This window comes from Felis catus, assembly GCF_018350175.1.
Source record: "Felis catus isolate Fca126 chromosome D4 unlocalized genomic scaffold, F.catus_Fca126_mat1.0 chrD4_random_Un_scaffold_78, whole genome shotgun sequence".
Lineage (NCBI taxonomy): Eukaryota > Metazoa > Chordata > Mammalia > Carnivora > Felidae > Felis > Felis catus.
In genome coordinates this window covers 45,769-63,704 of record NW_025408518.1, presented here as the reverse complement: position 1 = coordinate 63,704, position 17,936 = coordinate 45,769, and the positions used below count along the sequence as shown (strand labels likewise).

At 56.6% G+C, this 17,936-nt stretch overlaps 1 pseudogene; it reads right to left on the bottom strand.

Moving 5' to 3' along the window:
- Positions 1–2,633: 2,633 nt before the first annotated feature.
- LOC123383636 lies at positions 2,634–11,782 on the bottom strand (annotated as a pseudogene).
- Positions 11,783–17,936: the final 6,154 nt, after the last annotated feature.

Here is a 17,936-nt window from a genome sequence, read left to right as displayed (position 1 = left end):
AGGAAATTGGGGAAATCTGTGCCAGAAACAGGGGCGAAGACCAAATATATATTAACCGTGAAGCACAGTATCACGGTGCGTATTCAGTGGTGAACAACCGATGCCCAGATCTTTTGCATCTTACAGAACCGGAACTCTATACCCGGTGGACAACAACTCCCGGTCTCCCTTTCCTGCCCAGCTCCCCAAAACCACCGTGTTCCTTCTGCTTCTGTAAGGCCGACCACTCTACATACCTCATCTCATAGAAGTGGAACCATGCAACGTTTGTGTTTTCGTGACTTGCTTAGTTCACTTCGCATCCTGTCCTCAGGGTCACCCACATGGCAGGTGTCAGCAATTCCTTCCCGCTGAAAGCTGGGTGATGTACCAATGCACGTTCCTACCACATTTTGTTCATCCATCACCCACTGGTGGAGGTGGACACTGGGGTGCTCCTGCCTCTTGGCTGCTGGGAATTGTGCTGCTGCAAACTTGGGTGTGCAAATAACTCTTCACATTCCTGCTTTCAATCCTTTGCATGTGTATCCAGAAGTGGAATGGCTGCATCCTATGCCGGTTCCATTTTTAATGCTGGAGGAAACACCACACTGCTTTCCAGAGCGGTGGCAGATTTTACTTTCCCACCAACAGGGCACGAGGGTTCTGATTTCTCCACATCCTCACCAATACTGGTTATTTTCTGGTTTTTCTCTTTGCTGTTTATAATAGTAGCCCCATCCTAGCCTGATCGGGGTTGGGGGGGAAGTAGACTCAAATTGTTAAAATCAGGAATGAACATGGAGACATCACTACCAACCTTACAGAAATAAAGAGGATTATAAGACGATACCACAAAGAGTTTTCCACCAGCACATCAGACAGCCTAGATAACACGGGTAAATTTCTGGGCACCTGGGTGGCTCACTCATTAAGACTGACTTCGGCTCAGGTCATGATCTCACAATTCGTGTGTTCAAGTCCCACATCAGGTGAGCTCGAGCCCCACTTCAGGTAAAACACAAGTTCCAGTCAGCCCCACTTCTCTCTCTCTCTCTCTCTTGCTCTAAAAAAAAAAAAAAAGGATCAATTCCTAGAAATATAAACACTACCAAAAACAACTCAAGAATAAATAATAAATCTGAATAGACCTATCGTAAGAGATTGAATCAGGAATCCAAACCCTCCCAACAAAGAAAATCTCAGTGCCAGTATTCACTGGCACTGGTTAATTCTACCAACCATCTGACAAAGAATTAACACGACTTGTCCCCAAATTCCTCAAAAAGAGAGGAGGGGACACTTCCTAATGCATTCACCATTGTTATCTTCTCCCTGGGGGATATTGTTCTCGTGGTTTCCTTTACGTATTTGTGCATATTTGAAATCGTTGGTTTTAAGTAAGTCTAGAGAGTCTAATGCATGAGCTTCCTCAGGAACAGTTTCCGTCAATTGCTTTGTTTTCAACGGTCTACGGGGTCCATGTTCTTGTTTTTTTGCACGCCTCAAAAGTGTTTTTTAGTTGGGGTGCCCGGTGGCTCAGTTGGTTAAGCATCCGACTTCAGCTCAGGTCACGATCTCATGATTTGTGAGTTTTGGCCCCGCATCAGGCTCTCTGCCATCAGCACAGAGCCCACGTAGGATCCTCTGTCCCCCGTTCTCTCTCCCCCCCATTCATTCTTTCTCTACCTCAAAATAAATAAATAAACTTTTTGTAAAAAGTGTTTTGGGGGAGGCACCTGGGTGGCTCAGTCGGTTAAGCGTCTGACTTCAGCTCAGGTCATGATCTCTTGTTTTGTGGCTTCAGGCCCCATGTCGGGCTCTGTGCTGACAGCTGGAGCCTGGAGCCTGCTTTGGATTCTGTGTCCCTCTCTCTCTGCCCCTCCTTACTTGTGCTCTGTCTCTGTCTCTCTCTCTCTGTCTCTCAAATAAACATTTAAAAATTTTAAATGTTTTTTGTTGAAAATTGACATTTTGAATAGTATGATGTACAACTCAAATATCAGTCTTCCCCTCCAGGGTTTCCTGGCACAGCTCGCATCAGTTGCGACTGTAGTGACATTTCCGAACTAATTGTGTAAAATCTGTATTCCTTGTCGTGTGTGCTCACCGAAGTGTCTGTTCTGTGAACGTAGTGCTCATTGGGCAGACATTTCCTTAAACACCCGGAATCACCGCCCCCCCCCCAAAAGAAGAAAACAACCTCCAGTCTTTACAGATGGGGAGGAGATGGTCTGCAAAGATCAGGATACACCTTCCACGCCACCCAGGCTGTTTACAACTCTGCCTTGACCTTTCCTTCCTAATTGCAGAGTCTGACAGTCACCAGAGGGGAGAGCCGGGGCCCTTCTCAGGTCTTTCCTGAACATGCACCCAGCCCATGCACGCAAGCGTCCTAGAGGCTCAGGAATAATGGGCCAGAGGTTCTAGGTCCTTATTCCCTAAAGCTCCTCACCACTCGGCCTTTCTTCCAGTCGTTCTGCTCGGTTCTGCCATTGCCTTAGGCAGCCGAGACTAACATATGCCTTGAAATGTTTTGAACATTTAGTGCCCTCCGGTAGCCACCTCACCACTGGGAGAGTTGGTGGCCAGCAAGAAGTCACAGATGACACCAAGGGTCTGGACCTAGTGTTTCTCTCATGACGTGGGGACACCTTCGGGAGGAGCAGATACCTGACACGGACGGGTGGGCAAGGGAGGCCCGAGGCCCCCAGGGGTGTGTGTCTGGCATCTGGACTGAACGGTTCGGTTCAGATGGGGTGGGATCGATGAGGCCCAAGGGACGGTGCCCTGGGGTCCTTCAGGCTGAGGAGGAAGATGAGGGGAGCACAGGGGACTGAGGAGGCTCAGGTTAGAGAAGACAGAGCTGAGCAACTCCTCTGGGGGAAAAGTGGGTCAGGTCCAGGCTCACGGGGACAGACCTTGAGGCCACTGTGCTATGGGAAACAAGCCAGTCCCTAAAGGACCGATATTGGAGGACCCCGCTCATGACGGACGGAGAACAGTCAGATTCAGAGGGGTGGGAGGAGCAGTGGGTGCCGGGCCTGGGAGGGGGATGGGTGTGGGAGGGTTAGGGTCTAGTGGGCAGACACAGAGTTTGGAGTGACGAAAAAGTCGTGAAGATGGATGGAGGGGACAGTTGCAGAACAGTGAATGAACGTATTGCCACTGAATTGTACACCTGAACATGGTTAACATTATCAAGGTTATAGGGGCGCCTGCGGGCTCAGTCGGTTGAGCGTCCAACTTCGGCTCACGGTTCGTGAGTTCGAGCCCCGCGTCGGGCTCTGTGCTGACGGCTCGGAGCCTGGAGCCTGCTTCGGATGCTGTGTCTCCCTCTGTCTCTCCCCCTCCGCACTAGCTCATGGTCTCTCTCTGTCTCTCAAAAATAAATAAACCTTACAAAAATAAAACAATAAATAGAAAAGCATCCGACATAAAATTGGAGGTGTTTACAGCAGCAAGTGACATGGAAATTGTAACAGTTGGCCAACGTCAGGGAGAAATAGCAGTGGCAACACGGACCGCCCTGTGCTTGATGTGAGAAGGGAGACGCAAGGCGGAGAGACTGCAGCACTCACCCTGGCCGGGGCCTCGAGGAAGCGCACAAGGCAGGTTTGCGGGACAAGCCGCAATACCCGTCATCCGCCAGAAACATTTTAGTGGCAGTGACAGGGAAAGCGCAACACCCACAAACCGCAGGGACTGAGGGAGGCCAGGGGCTGGGGGGGCAGTCCTGCCCCAGCGGGCGGCGGGCTGTGCCCAGGCTGCCGGGAAGCCAGGCGCCAGCCAAGGGGGTCCTGATCCGGCCTCACCTTCACGTCCTGCCCGCGGCTGCAAGCGACCTTTCAAAGCTGACCAGGAACCCGAAGAGCAAGGGGTCTTGCTGGAGCCGCGCCCCCCGGCAGGCCCCCGGTCAGGCCTAACTGTCCCCGTGCCTGATGCGGGCGGCGCCGGGCCTCGGCCATGTCCCGCGACCGGACAGAGAAAGGGAGCGGCGACAGGCCATCTGCTCTGACGGCTGGGGTCAGGGTGGCACCCCTGACGGACACTAGGCCAGCCCATCATCAGTCCCGGATGACCCGGTGACTCTTGGGCACGGTCACATACCTCAGCTTCTTCACGACGGCGGGCCAGCCCAGCCGTTGTTTGTCCCACAGGTACTCGGGGGACAGCACCTTGGTGGGCTTGTGGTCCAGCAGGTACCTGTTCAGGTGGCTCTCGTCGTGCCACACGGCCTCGATGCCGTGGGCCCGGTCGACCACCATGGCCTGGTGACAGGCCGATGTGAGCCGCAGAACCTCGGCCACCGTCCCCCGAAAAAGCCTCCCGCGTAGTAAAACTCGCCCTCGTCCCTGGGGACGTGCGCCTGGGACTGCGGCCGGCGCTCGTAGGTGAAGGCCTCGCGGGCCGCCCCGTAGAAGCCGGGGTGCAGGGTGCCGAAGAGCGGGGACAGGATCTCCACGCCCACATGGTCGCGGAACCTCATGTCCACGTCCGCGCACACCAGATAGTCCACCTCGTGGAGGAAGCGCCGCCGGGAGAAGTTGCTGATCATCTCCATGCGGTGCATGGACACGTCCTGCCAGCGCGAGTAGCTCCGGACCTCCAGGACCACCACCTGCCTCCCTTCCCCGAAGGGCACGCGGGGCACATCCCCCGGCCGGTCGGTGAACACGTAGTAGGTGACCTTGTGTCCCACCATGAAGTGCTCTCCACCGTCTGCAGGAACAGCTTCAGGAAGGCCACGTATCTACAGGGACAGGGGACAGGGCGGGAGGAGGGTCGCTGCCAGAGGCTGGCGGCAGGAGCCCAAAGCTGGGGGCCACGGACCTGTGCGCCTTATCGAGGAGGCAAACCCTGGGCTGCTTAAGGAACAGCCGCTGTCCTGGCCTGTCCTGGGTGAGTCTGCCCGCGGCGCCTCCCTACCCTCTGCCCCGGGGGACGGGGAACCATCAGCGCCCCGTCCTACAAAGGGGAGCGAGCCTGAGGCGGAGGAGGCTGGAAACCCGTGCAGCCACGAGTCAGCATGCTGGAGCCAGCAGCGCACCCCCGTGCCGAGCTCCCCTGGCAGACCCCCTCCACCCGCAGGACCCGCCCCTGGCAAATCCTCTGCCGGTTCCCACCTGCTGTGAGGGAGTCAAGACCCTTCGGGCACAGCTCTGGTCAACGTGCCCTCGCAGACTTCACAGAACCTGCAGGGCCGGCCACCTGCCCCTCTTGGCTCAGTGGTCGGTCCCTGGCCCCCCAGGACTGTGTCTGCCCCTGCAGGGCCCTCCCTTGAAGGCTACTGGGCCCTCAGTCAATGGCGGGTATTCCGGGGAGGGGTCACCCCCCATCTCCCCCAGATCAGGACTCAGGCCCAGCATGTGGCCAGGGGAGGCCAAAGAGGGCCCCTGGAGGAACAGGGGGCTTGCTCGGGTCACAGCACTGAACCCGAGCGTGTAAGCTTCCGGGTCCAGGTCTGTATCTCCCCAACCCCAAGAGGTTGGAAGTCTTCTCCAACCGCCTCCCATGGCTGGTCCCTCTTTGAGGGGGCTCGCTGCTCCCCACCCTGCACACAGCAGCTCCCTGTCATCGGGCAAGTGCGGTGAGCCCCTCGGTGACAGTTTTTTAAGCAGGCCCTAAGGCTACTTCCCGGTGCCTGGCCCAGAAACCCCTCCCACAGGGAAGGTGGGCACTCCCTTTCAATAGGGGACATGCGCGCACATATACACACACACACACACACACACACACACACACTCACACACACACACCCCTGCCCAGCCACCAGTCAGGTCACCAGGGGCAGTCCAGACCCAGCCGATGTGATCGTGGGTTCACAGCTCGACTCGGGGAGTCTGGTTTCCTCTGAGGACATGCCCACCACCTGCCAACCCCCTGGGGACTGTACTCGGAGCCCCCTGGGGACTGTACAGCCAGCGCACGCGCAGCAGGCAGTGCTGCGTCAGAGCTACTGGCACTGGCCGAGGAGCCTGGGCAGTGAAGCTTCTGGTTGGTGATTTCAGCCGCTTGTCTCCAGGGACTGGAGTAGGATTCGGAGGCGACCCTGTGCCCTTCTTACTCCCTGCACTTGGGGCCAAGACCCGGGAAAGGGGTTGCAAAGGCCTCAGGGCCATCCTCTGGGGTCTCGGGTGAGCTCTGCGGAGGGAGGAAGCCCCACCTGTCCACACGCGGGCCCAGCACCTACGAGCTTTCAGTTCCCCCATGGCGATCCCGAGAGAGGATCCTGTCATCAGCCCCACTTTCCAGAGGCTCAGAGAGACCACGCCACTTACCTGCGGCTGCCTAGCTAATTCAGCGGAAGTCACCTGTCCCTGGAGTCCCAGGGCCTCACTGCTCAGCTCCCTCACAGGAGCCTGGGGTCTGGCACCGAGTGCTGTGCCTGACCTGGCTGTCCCCCCTCCATGACCGTCACCCATACGGGAGCACACAGGAGCCCAGCTCCACAGACACTGGCTTCCTACCCGTCCAAGGAAGCACACAGCCTCCTCCCTTCTGCTACTGTGGCCGGAGGAGGGCTCCCCTGCCACCTGGATGTTGGGGTGCTCTGCTCCTTCCTTGACTCAGCAGAGGAGCAACCTGGGGTCATTGGTGGGTCTGGAGCTGCCTTCCTGGGTGACGTGCAGCCTTCGGAAAGGGAGCCAAGTGGTGTCCACTCACTGAGCCCGGAGAGACTGCTGAACACGTGAACCTTCACATTAACCCCTAGGAGGACAGGCTGGGCCCCCACCCGCCGTGTGCTGAACACACAGCCAGACCTGATGTCCTCGGTCTCTCCTGCATCCCGGTCCCCACCCTCTGTCATCTCATCTAGTTACTTTTTTTTTTTAATGTTTATTTATTTTTGAGACACAGAGAGAGACAGAGCATTAGCAGAGGAGGGGCAGAGAGAGAGATGGAGACACCGAATCCCAAGCAGGCTCCAGGCTCTGAACTGTCGGCACAGAGCCCGATGTGGTCGGGCTCGAACTCACGGGCCGCGAGATTCTGCCCTGAGCTGAGGTCCGATGCTGAAAAGACTGGGCCACCCAGGCGCCCCGTCACCTACTTACTTTTTGATCGCAAACACCGTTAGTCCGATGGTGGTGTTCCGGAGCCGGAACTGCTCATTCAGGATGTCTATGTTGAAAGTCCCTTCCCAGACGATGGGGGCCAGCCAAGGGGTGAGGACAAGGACATCTTTCCTACTGCGGCACAAGAGAGCCACCCGGTGTTAGTAGCATGACAGTGAACACATGGAGGGCCCTGGCGCATCATCACCCCCACCCGGGACCCCACCCCACCCCACCCACCCAGCCTCCACCCCATCAGGGACCCACAGGGCTGACCCTCCTTCCAGAAGGCCTTCACATGTGCAAGAAACAAATGACATGGAAATCAAAACTCAGACTCGTGCAAATCACTCGCAGCCCTTAGCGAACACTGGACCCTGCTGGACCTCAGCGTGGGAGTTGGGATTTGCCGGCGAGGGGCGGGGGCCGAACTCCGGGAAGGAGGAGGCGCCCCTTGTGCATTCTTTGGTGGAGAGAGAAAGGACGGAGAAGAATTGGTGGGCTCCAAATTCAGACTCAGAAGCTGCCGAAGCAAGTTCCCGCCGAGTTTTCAGTGAAACCGCCTTTTAGTGTATATGGTGAATTTCAGGGCGGGAGGTGGGGTGGGTTCCGCAAGTTTACTCACGAGGGTGTTAGCACCTTGGGCTGGGGGTAAACCATCCTGAAAAAAAACACAGCACAATGGGAGTCTGCAGGAAGATGGCATGAACATCCTCAGTCAGTGGGGCTGGGAAGCTGCCGCAGGTGACTGAGCTTCTGAGTCGCCCCAGGAGGAGCTGTACCGGGCGCTTCCTGCACACAATCCCAGGGCCTGAAGGAGGGCGGAGCCTCTGTGGCTCGGTTTCACGGTCTCGAAACTGGGAGTGGAGACCTTGGGGTGCATTCCCTCCCTCATAACCTCAGGGAGAGATCTCACCCTGGCGGGAGGGGCGGGAAGTGGCCACTGTCCCAGGTATTTCACCCAAGTAAGTAGCTGGGTCAAGGGAACGGCAGTCAGACACACAGACGGTCTACCTGGACCTGACACTGCCTCCCCGGCTGGGTGACGGAGCAGGTCTCTAAGCTCCCGGGGCCCAGGCTTCCTGTCTGCAGAGAGGGACACCCGTGCCCAGCCCCGACAGTGGCGTGCAGTCTGGGAAAATGCGTGCGCAGCGGTCCTGCCCCAGACTAAAGTGTCGTGGAGCCCGAGGAAAAATTAGCCAGTGGGTCGTCTGTCATGTCCATAATGACTGCACTTTGCATTTCCTGGGTGGCATTTAAAAGCAGGGCGTCGGCTTTGAAAAGGCAGGAAAGTCGGCAACAAACCACCCCATGTGTGAACCCGCGGACGTCGGACACCGTGCAGAGTGAAATGAGCCAGTGACAAAAGGGCGAACACGGTGTGACCCCACTTACAGAAGGGACCGGAGAAATCAAGTTCATGGAGACAGGAAGCTGAATGGGGCACCAGGGGCTGGTGGCAGGGGGATGGGGACAGAGTTTCAGTCTGGGAAGATGAGAAAGTTCTGGAGATAGACGGGGGTGATGGTTGCACAACACGGTGATACACCTAATGCCACCTACAAATGGTCAAGAGGGTAAATTTCAGGGCATATATATTTGCATGGTTAAAAGTTTTTTCTTTTTTGGGTTTTTTTTTTTTTTAAAGTTGGGCACGAGAAGGGTGCCTAAGTGGCTCAGTCAGTTGAGCTACCGACTTCGGCTCCAGTCATGATCTCACGGTCCGTGGGTTCGAGCCCTGCATCGGGCTCTGTGCTGACAGCTCGGAGTCTGGAGCCTGCTTCGGATTCTGTGTCTCCTTCTGTCTCTGCCCCTCCCCTGCTTGCACTCTGTCCTTCTCTCTCTCTCAAATATAAATAAACGTTAAAAAATTTTTTTAGAAAGTTGGGCACCAAGGGCGCCTGGGTGGCTCAGTCGGTTAAGCATCCAACTTCGGCTCAGGTCATGATCTCGCTGTTCATGAGTTCAAGCCCTGCTTCGGGCTCTGTGCTGACAGCTCGAAGTCTGGAGCCTGGTTCAGATTCTGTCTCCCTCTCCCTGCCCCTCCCCTGCTTGTGCTCTCTCTCTTTAAAAAAATAAACATTAAAAAAAATTAAAACAAAAAAATCGTCGGACACCAGTTCACGAGACTGCCTGAGACCTTCCCAGTCTCATCCCCTCTGAAGACCCTCTTCCCAGGAACCCCTCTGAGCCCAGACAAAGCAGGCCAGTTGGTGACCCTCTTTAAGAGCCAAATTCCAGGCAGCTGGTCAAACCCAAACCGCCAGCTACCCCTGGATCTTTCCATGGCTTCAAGGGAAGGGCCAAGTCTGACCCAGGACTTGGGGATGAGAGTGGTGCTCCCCATGTGAGGCGCAGGAGAGAGCCTGTCTAGGCACTCTCGCCTCTCCCCTGGGGCTGTGGAGCAGGTGAAGGGGGCAGAGGCACCCAGGGAAGACGTCCTACCTGGACAGTGTCACTGCTTGCGGGCCATCCAGCTCTCCACCCACCTCGCTGCGGAATGAGAACACAGAGTGGGGGCTTTACCGGGAGAGTTCAGGGCTCAGGTTCATAGATGGTGGCTGGGGGCCCAGGAGAGGGGGACAGTGGTGACCTAGGGTATGAAGAGGGCGTCCGTCTGAAAGTGGCCAGAACAGCTGTCACTGTGGGCAGTGGGCCTGGCGCCGGCCCATGTCCCCGCGTGTCCCCAGACGTGACGTCAGACCCCACGGGGGCAGGTTTGGCCTCTGCTCAGCCACAGACCCCCGCCTTCACCTCATGCTTCTGAGTGAAGGAGACTGAGCAGCTGGTGGTTTCAGACCACGTGGGCATCCCGAGTCCCCTCCCATCAGGGGGTCCTTCCCCGGGCCCTGCACACAGCGGCCTTGGTCTCAAGGACCCGACAAATGCAGAACAGCTGTGCTGGGGCTGTGGGTCTTCTGAAGCCACGTGCTCAGGGGGAACAGTCTGACTGGGAGACACAGATCGGGGAACCTCCGAATGACCCGGGAAGGAGCCCAGGCCGAGCCCTGGGTGCCGTCTCAGGCGGGAGCCAGCATCAACCCTGCAAATGTGAGGGGCCTTCAAGCCGCCCCTGTCCCAGCCACCGTCGGTCTACACTCACCTGACACACCTGGGCCCACACTGCCCAGCTGAGCCCAGTCAACCCCAGGATCTGGCGAGATGTGGGCTCAGTGGTTGTGATGGTCTCACACCACGAATTGGGTATTTTGTGACCCAGTAGCAGATGGCTGTTACAAGGGGGAAAAGCCAGACGCACAGCAGGGGACAGGCAGGAGAGCGGTCCGGGCAGACGACATAGCACGTGCAAAGCCTCAGAGTCACGACACGTGCCAGGCGACCACAGACCCCCGGGTGGACCGCAGAGGTGGGGTTCACGATGGGAGAGGTGAGGCTGGCGAGGACGGGCAGGCAGGGAGCCAACCACAGAGGGGCTCATGCATATGTTCCGGAAAGATCACTCTGGCTAACGGAGGAGAGTGGGTCCGTGTGCAGGAGGATGGGGAGATGGCACGGAGGCTGCCAGAGAGATGGGGGAGCCTCACCCAGAGCAGGACGGGGGGAGCAGAGAGAAGAGCGTGAACTGAGAGATACTGACCGGCAGTTCTGCTCTGAGTGGGGCGCGGGTGGGGGTGGGGGAGGGGCAAGGATGATGCCCAGGCTTCCACCTTGGGCTGGGTGGGGGGAGGTGAGGCCTTTCACTGAATCAGGGACTTGAGAGCAGGAGCAGGGCGTCACTGTGGGGACACCCAAGTGTCCAACAGGTTGAAGCCAGACCCGGGGTGGGGTGGGTGTTAATCCTGCCCAGGTGACCCACCCAGGCCCCGGAAATGTCCTGGCTGCTCTGGGCAGAGCGGAGGGGGCAGAGGGTGAGGCCCAGATCACGGGTGCATCAGCCTGAGGGGTGGGGGCAGCAGCCATCTCTGCCCTCCCAGCACACAGCCAGTCCCCGAGGCTGTTGGGCAATGTGACCCTGCCTCCACTCCACTCACCTGGCCCCTACCTGCCTCCCCAGCCTCGAGTTCCTCAGGTTCAGGAAACCGGCCCTGTGGAAAGAGCCACCAGAGGCCCCTGTTGAGGAGGGTGCACCTGGGTTGGCTGTTCATCCATCCCCATGCAAAGCAGGGGCTGGAGCCCGCTCGGGGAGCCCAGAGCCCCCAGCACAGCTGCAGGGCTTGGGCGGGGCTGGGAGCCATTGTCACCCAAAGCACGGGTGACACCCAAGGGGGCGGCAGGAGGGCAGTCACTGAAGACAGTGCTTCTGCGTGAGCTCCCGCGGCAGCCAGAGAGGGTCCCCGTGCACGGACAGCACAGCCCCGGGAAAGCAGCCGCGGGCCTTTACTCCATTGTCCGGAGACCATCTCCATCTGCAAGCTAACACTCAGCTCCCCTGCGCCTTCCCCACTGCCCAGCCACTGCCCGGCCACATGGCTCCTCGCTCAGGAGCTGGGGGAAGACAGCTCCCACGCAAGGTGGGGTCCAACGGGAGGGTGCGTGTGGAGGGACAGCTCATCAGCCCTGCGATGACCACGCTGGTGCTGGGGTGGGGAGCAGCCCGGCACCCTACAAGCAGCCGACCGCTGTTGTTGCTGCCTGGAAGGCCTGGACGGTGCACACGTTCCTTACCCCAAGAGGACCCAGACGAGTGTTATCAGGAGGAAGATCACAGTACAAAGTGAGCAGCATTTTGGTTTCCCTGGAAAACAGCAGTGGGACCCCGATCACCCCACTCTGCTCCTCCCAACCTGCCCACTTCTCCCCCCCCCCCACCCATGTGATTCAGATCAGCTCCCATGGCGGCCGCCTCCCACCAGCAGGTGGTTTGAGCGTTGTGACAGGCAGCGTCTCAAGGAGCCGCTCCAAGACTGGCTTCCCCTTTCTCACTGACAGACAGGGGGGTAGGAGGTCGGTTCTTTCCTCCCGGCACTCTGCCCAAGGATCCCCTCCGATCCCCAGTTACACAGGCCTCCCTGTGGCCTCTTTCCACCAAGCACCCCCTCTCCTTGGAGGGAGGCGGACGTGGCCGTGCTGAAATGAGCACAGAGGACCATGCTGAAGATTCATGTACACCTGCAACCTAGCCCCAAAATATGCGAGGCAAAAAGCAGACACAACTGAAGAAGAAATGGTCAACTCGACAATTAAGTTGGAGATTTCGAAGTCCTACTTTGCTGTCAGTAATGGATGGGATAATTGGAACATTGGCAGATAGCGCTGAACACTGCACACCAATGAGATCTGACTGATCACACCGCACAACGCTCAGACGGGCAATAGCAAAACACATGCTGTCCTCTGGGTGCGTGAAACCTCCTGCAAGAGACACCATGTGCTGGGGTCTAAAACAAGTTGCTGCAAATTTAAGAGGACCGCTGTCGTACAGAGCATGCACTCTGACCACAGGGGAGTGAGATTCCAAGGGCAATGACCAAGGCACATTGGGAACCCCCCAAATACGTGAAAAGGCAACAGCACGCATCTGAGTAACCCATGGGTCAACGAGAAAAAGTGAAGTATTTTCTGAGCTGAATGAGAAGGAAAGCAAAACATGCCAAACTTTACGGGATGCAGCCAAAGCTGTGTTTCGAGGGAAATGTATAGCTGTAAATGCCTAGGTAAGAAAAGAAAAAACCTCAGGTCGGTACTGAAGTTCTCACTTTAAGAGAGGGCACCTGGCTGGCTCAGTCGGTTGAGCGTCCAACTTTGGCTCGGGCCACGATCTCACAGTTTGTGAGCTCACGCCCCACTTTGGGTGAGCCCACCTTTTCTCTCTCTCTCTGCCCCTTGTGGGATTCTCTCCCCCGCCCCAGCCCTTGCTCATCTGCACCCCCCCCAAAAAATGTCTAAAAACAAAAGAAACTACAAGAAGAAAAAGAAGAACAAATTACACCCAAAGTGAGCAAAGGGAGGAAATAATAGAGATTAGGGTGGAAATCACTTAAATAGAAAACAGCAAGGGGAAAAAACAATGAAACCAAGCATTTCATTGGGGGTGGGGAGGAGACACAAATGACGATAAAATCAGGAACAGGAGAGGAGGCACCAAGGCCAGAGTACTACAGAGATTAAGATGTGAAGGGAACGCTACTGACAACTGTTTACCAACAACTGAGATGGCCTGGATAAGATGCACACATCCTTGAAAGGCACGAACTGGCAAACGTTAGAAGCAAACCCAGGACTACATCTTTGCAGCAAGGGTCAAGCAGAGATGTCTCACGTAGGACACCAAAAGCACCAACGATAAAAGAAAAAACGTGAGGTGGCTTCCCTAAAATTAAAACTTTGGCATTCAAAAACACCCTTAAGAAAGTGAGGAGACAATCCATGAACGAGGAAAAAATATTTGCAAACCATACATCTCATAAGGACCAGGCATCCCAAATTAAGGAACTCTGCATACACAACGAAGAAAACGAACACTCCAATTTCTTAAAAGGCAAATATTTTTTACCGACTTTTCACCAAAGACATTTGAACGGCTGATAAGTGCATGGAAAGGTGCTCCACCAACGTCATTGGTCATTAGGTGACGCAAATCAATACCACTGGGAGACACCCCTTTCCACCGACACGTGTGGCAAGAACAAGCGAGGCTACGGAGAGACGGAAACCCTCGTACCCCGCTGATGGGGATGCAGAATGGCGGAACCACTTTGGAAGAGAGTTTGGTAGTATTCTTAAAATGTTAAACATACATTTACCATACGACCTGGCGATCCCTCCGCAAGGTAACCACCCGGGGGGAAACGCAAGCACAGGTCCACACAGAGACGTGAACGCGGTGCGCACTACAGCGTTGTCCACAAAACTACAAAGTGGTCTGTACCGCTTTTTGTACTCTCGCGGAATGTCCATCCACCGATGAGTGGGTACATCCATACACTGGAATGACTCAGCAAAAAAAAAATAAATGATACACGCTCCGAGGTGGACGAGCCTTAAAACATTCATTCCAAGAGAAAGGAGTCCGATGCAAGAGATCACAGGTTATTAGGATGTTATTAGGCTCTGTTTAAATTTCTTTGAACGTTTATTTATTTTTGAAGGAGAGAGAGACAGAGTGTGAGTGGGGGAAGGGCAGAAAAGAGAGGGAGACACAGAATCGGAAGCAGGCTCCAGGCTCTGAGCTGTGAGCACAGAGCCCGACGCGGGGCTCGAACTTATGAGCTGTGAGATGGTGACCAGAGCCAAAGTCAGCCGCCCAGCCCAACCGACTGAGCCACCCAGGGGCCCCCCGTTAGGCTCTATTTATATGAAAATCCCATAAAAGGTAAGGCTATAGAAACAAAGTGGTTGCCTGAGGTGGGTGGGGCCACACTGGAACAGGGAGGGATTGCAAATGGACACCAGGGAATTCTGAGGAAAGTTCCAAAATCTATTACAAACTCTGCAAAGTGACTAAGCGAATGCTACGGTATATAAATGATACTTCGATAAAACCGTTAAAACCAAGAGCCATCAGGGGGGCCTGGGTGGCTCAGTCAGTTATTCGTCCGGCTTCGGCTCAGCCATGAGTTTGAGCCCTACGTTGGGCTGTGCTGTCAGCACAGAACCTGTTTGGGAGTCTCTCTTGTGGTCGGGTCTCCTCCCTAAGGAAAGAAAAAAAACCTCAAGGCAACTGGCTCCACTTAAGTGACAACATCCCTCATGACCTTTTAACATGAGACCACTTAGTCAGACTGCAAGTTTGCATGTTACCATATATGGGAGACAAAGAAGTGAAAATATACATAAAAAACTACCTCCCACAGCGGTAGGCTCAGTTCTTCAGGTAAGAACCCAACTGAGCTGAGCGGTGCCTGCTCCAATAACATTGTTTCCAGAAAGAAAAGCCTCGGGGTCACGACTCTGTGCGAGAATCTTGCTGCAATCGCTCCCTCCCTCTTTCTCTCTCAAAAATAAATAAATAAACTTAAGACAATATTTTAAAATATTGGTTGAGGGGCACCTGGGTGGCGCAGTCGGTTAAGCGTCCGACTTCAGCCAGGTCACGATCACGCGGTCCGTGAGTTCGAGCCCCGCGTCGGGCTCTGGGCTGATGGCTCAGAGCCTGGAGCCTGTTTCCGATTCTGTGTCTCCCTCTCTCTCTGCCCCTCCCCCATTCATGCTCTGTCTCTCTCTGTCCCAAAAATAAAATAAACACATTGAAGAAAAAAAAATTAAAATATTGATTGAACGAATGAACAGGGAATCTAAGAATGGGGATTATTTGCCAGTTTTCTCGAAAGATCTGAACTCAGTCTTCAGGTTTGCATGGGGTCAGTTGTGGGCCCAACGTCCCTGCAGCCTCAGGGGTATGGAGACCAAGGGCAGAGTCCCTGGGCCTCAAGAGTCCCAGAGCAGGTAGACCCTCGGTCCCTGTGGCCTGAGGCCAACTAACACAGCACAGGACCTGGGGCCTGGGGGGCAGGCAAGCAGGGAGACCAGAGCAACTGTCCTGCAGGTGACTGGTGGGTTACGACTAAGCTGCACACCTTACGTGGGGTTTATTGCATAGATGCTGTTAAAATATTTTTACAGAAGGGGGCGCCTGGGGGGCTCAGTCGGTTAAGCAGATGACTTCCGCTCAGGTCATGATCCCACGGTTTGTGGGTTCCAGCCCCGCATCAGACTCTGCGCTGACCGTGCGGGGCCAGCCTGCTTGGGATTCTATTTCTTCCTCTCTCTCTCTGCCCCTCGCACACTCTCACTCCCTCTCCCTCCCTCTCTCTCTCTCTCTGGAAATAAATAAACTTAAAAAAAATAAAGAAAGAAAAAGGAAAATATTTCTCGAGGAGAAAGGGAGCCGACAACAGGAGCACACGGAGGCTCAGGGAGGAGCGTAGGGAAGCATGAGCCTCAGGCGAGGAGACCTGGATTCCAGACTCCATTGTGCCCCTCCCTGCCTTGCGACCCAGGACAGCGACCTAGATATCCCTAAACCAGCCTTCCAGCCGGTAAACCGAGAACAGCCCTCGCCACCCAGGCTTTCCCGGGCTTACAGGAAACACGAACAAACGGTGAGTGTGTCTGAGGCCAGTGAGAGTGAGCACCGCACCCCCACGGAGCCCACACTGCCCCCAGGCTGGGTGAGCGATGTGGTTCCACCTCAGGCCCTCAGGGACAGTTGGGAAACAAGCCAGGAAAGGCGGGCACTGGCCCAGGGCAGCTGGAGGAAACACCTGTGCGCTCACTCCTCTGTCCCGGCTGTTACTGGCCATGTGAAATTCTGGAATGAAAGGTTGGGCCAGTTTCAGGTGGAATACAAAATGTAGACACTTGGGGACGGCTGAGACCCAAGAAACACAGCAGGTTTCCGGGGGAGATGTGCGTCCCCCAACATCCCCGCCCCTGCCCGGCGGCCCTGCCGCCCCAGACCCTGCACGCCAGCCACGGTGTCGCCGCCGGGGTGCTGGCCGGGGTCCAGCGTCTGCCATGACCCTAATTGTAGAGGACCTTGTTTCAGAAAATCTAGAACAGGGTGTTATGCAGACATCGTGTGTGATACCTTGTTCCAGCTACTGGCATATTTCCTACAGGATGTTAGAAATGAGAAAGAGAAGAGTGATGGGCCCGGAGACACCCCATAATCCCACCGCTGACCTCTACCTCCCCAGGCTCCCAGGAGGGTCCTGGGCGTTTGAGTCGGCACCAACCTGGGAACAGGATGGTTGGCTTTCCGCGGCATCGCCCTCGGACGCCCCGGTGTCGTGGCTCCAGGGACTGACCGGCTAGAGGTCACCTGCTTAGCCCACAAGCGTGTCCAGACGGGCAGGCTGCAGGCCCCGGGCGCTTCTCCCTGCCCCTCCGTGTCAGCTCTGTGCTGCCCCTGCCCCTCGCCTGGGGGCCGTGTGGACTCCGCTCCAGGCGGGCGGCCACCACGTCCCCAGCCGAAGAGGGAGGGCCGGCGAGAACACCCGCAAGCGACTTATTTCTGGCGTCTGTGCCTGGCTCGAGCGGCACCCGCTCCGGTCAGCTCCATGCGCACACACTCCGTCCCGTGCCCTGCTGGATTCTCAGCCCTCAAACTGTGCCGGGTGAGGAATAACACTCCACATCTTGCTGACTCACTGGGACCGTCCCAGAGCCGCACGACGCGGGCCCCACTGTTTACAGTGACAGATGGGAGCCTCAGCCTCGTGTCCATTCACTCATCCCCGCATGCCTCAGCACCCGTGTCTGTCTGCTGCTGTGTGCAGGCACCCGCACACGATGCTGAAGCCCAGACACCACCCCGCCCTCGAGCTCACAGCCTAAGGGGTGGGACGGCGTCTCCCCCACAGTCAGCAGCTGGGGGCCACAGAGGCAGAGCATCCCAACCCTCTCCAACCTGCAGTGACCCCCGACTCCTGGCCCGACATCCAGCGCCCTGTGTGAGCTGGTCCAGACGCCCTCCCCCGTGGGCACCCCTCACCCCACTCCGGCCTCCCTAGGGCCTTCCTCGCCAGGGAGCCCACGGAGCCCCGGCCCCTCAGAGACCCCTGCCGCCACCGCCCCTCCCCTGACCCCCACCCAGGACGTCGTCATCTCCAGGGTTGGAGCCTCCTCAGGCTCCCTTGCTAGCTCAGGCTTTGGGTTGGATTGTCCGGGGGGCAAACCCACAATAGGGCCATGTCCCAGCCCAGTGACCCACAAGCTCACGTGGTGGGTGTCAGAGCCTCATTTTCTTCGTTGAAAATGGGGTCTGTGACTCCCATCTCAGGAAGGTGAGCAGGGGGCACGGGGGTCACCTGGCTGGGGGAGCCCCAACCCAGGACAAGACCTGCCATGGTCAGGGCAGGGCTCGATGAGGGTGAAGACTGAGTCCCTCGTTCCTGTTCACGGCTGGACTTGGTCACTCAGAGCTGAGTGCCCTTGATCCCGGGGCCGCAGTTCATGTATAAGAAGGGGTGAAGTCAGTGAGCACCCTGGGGGTCC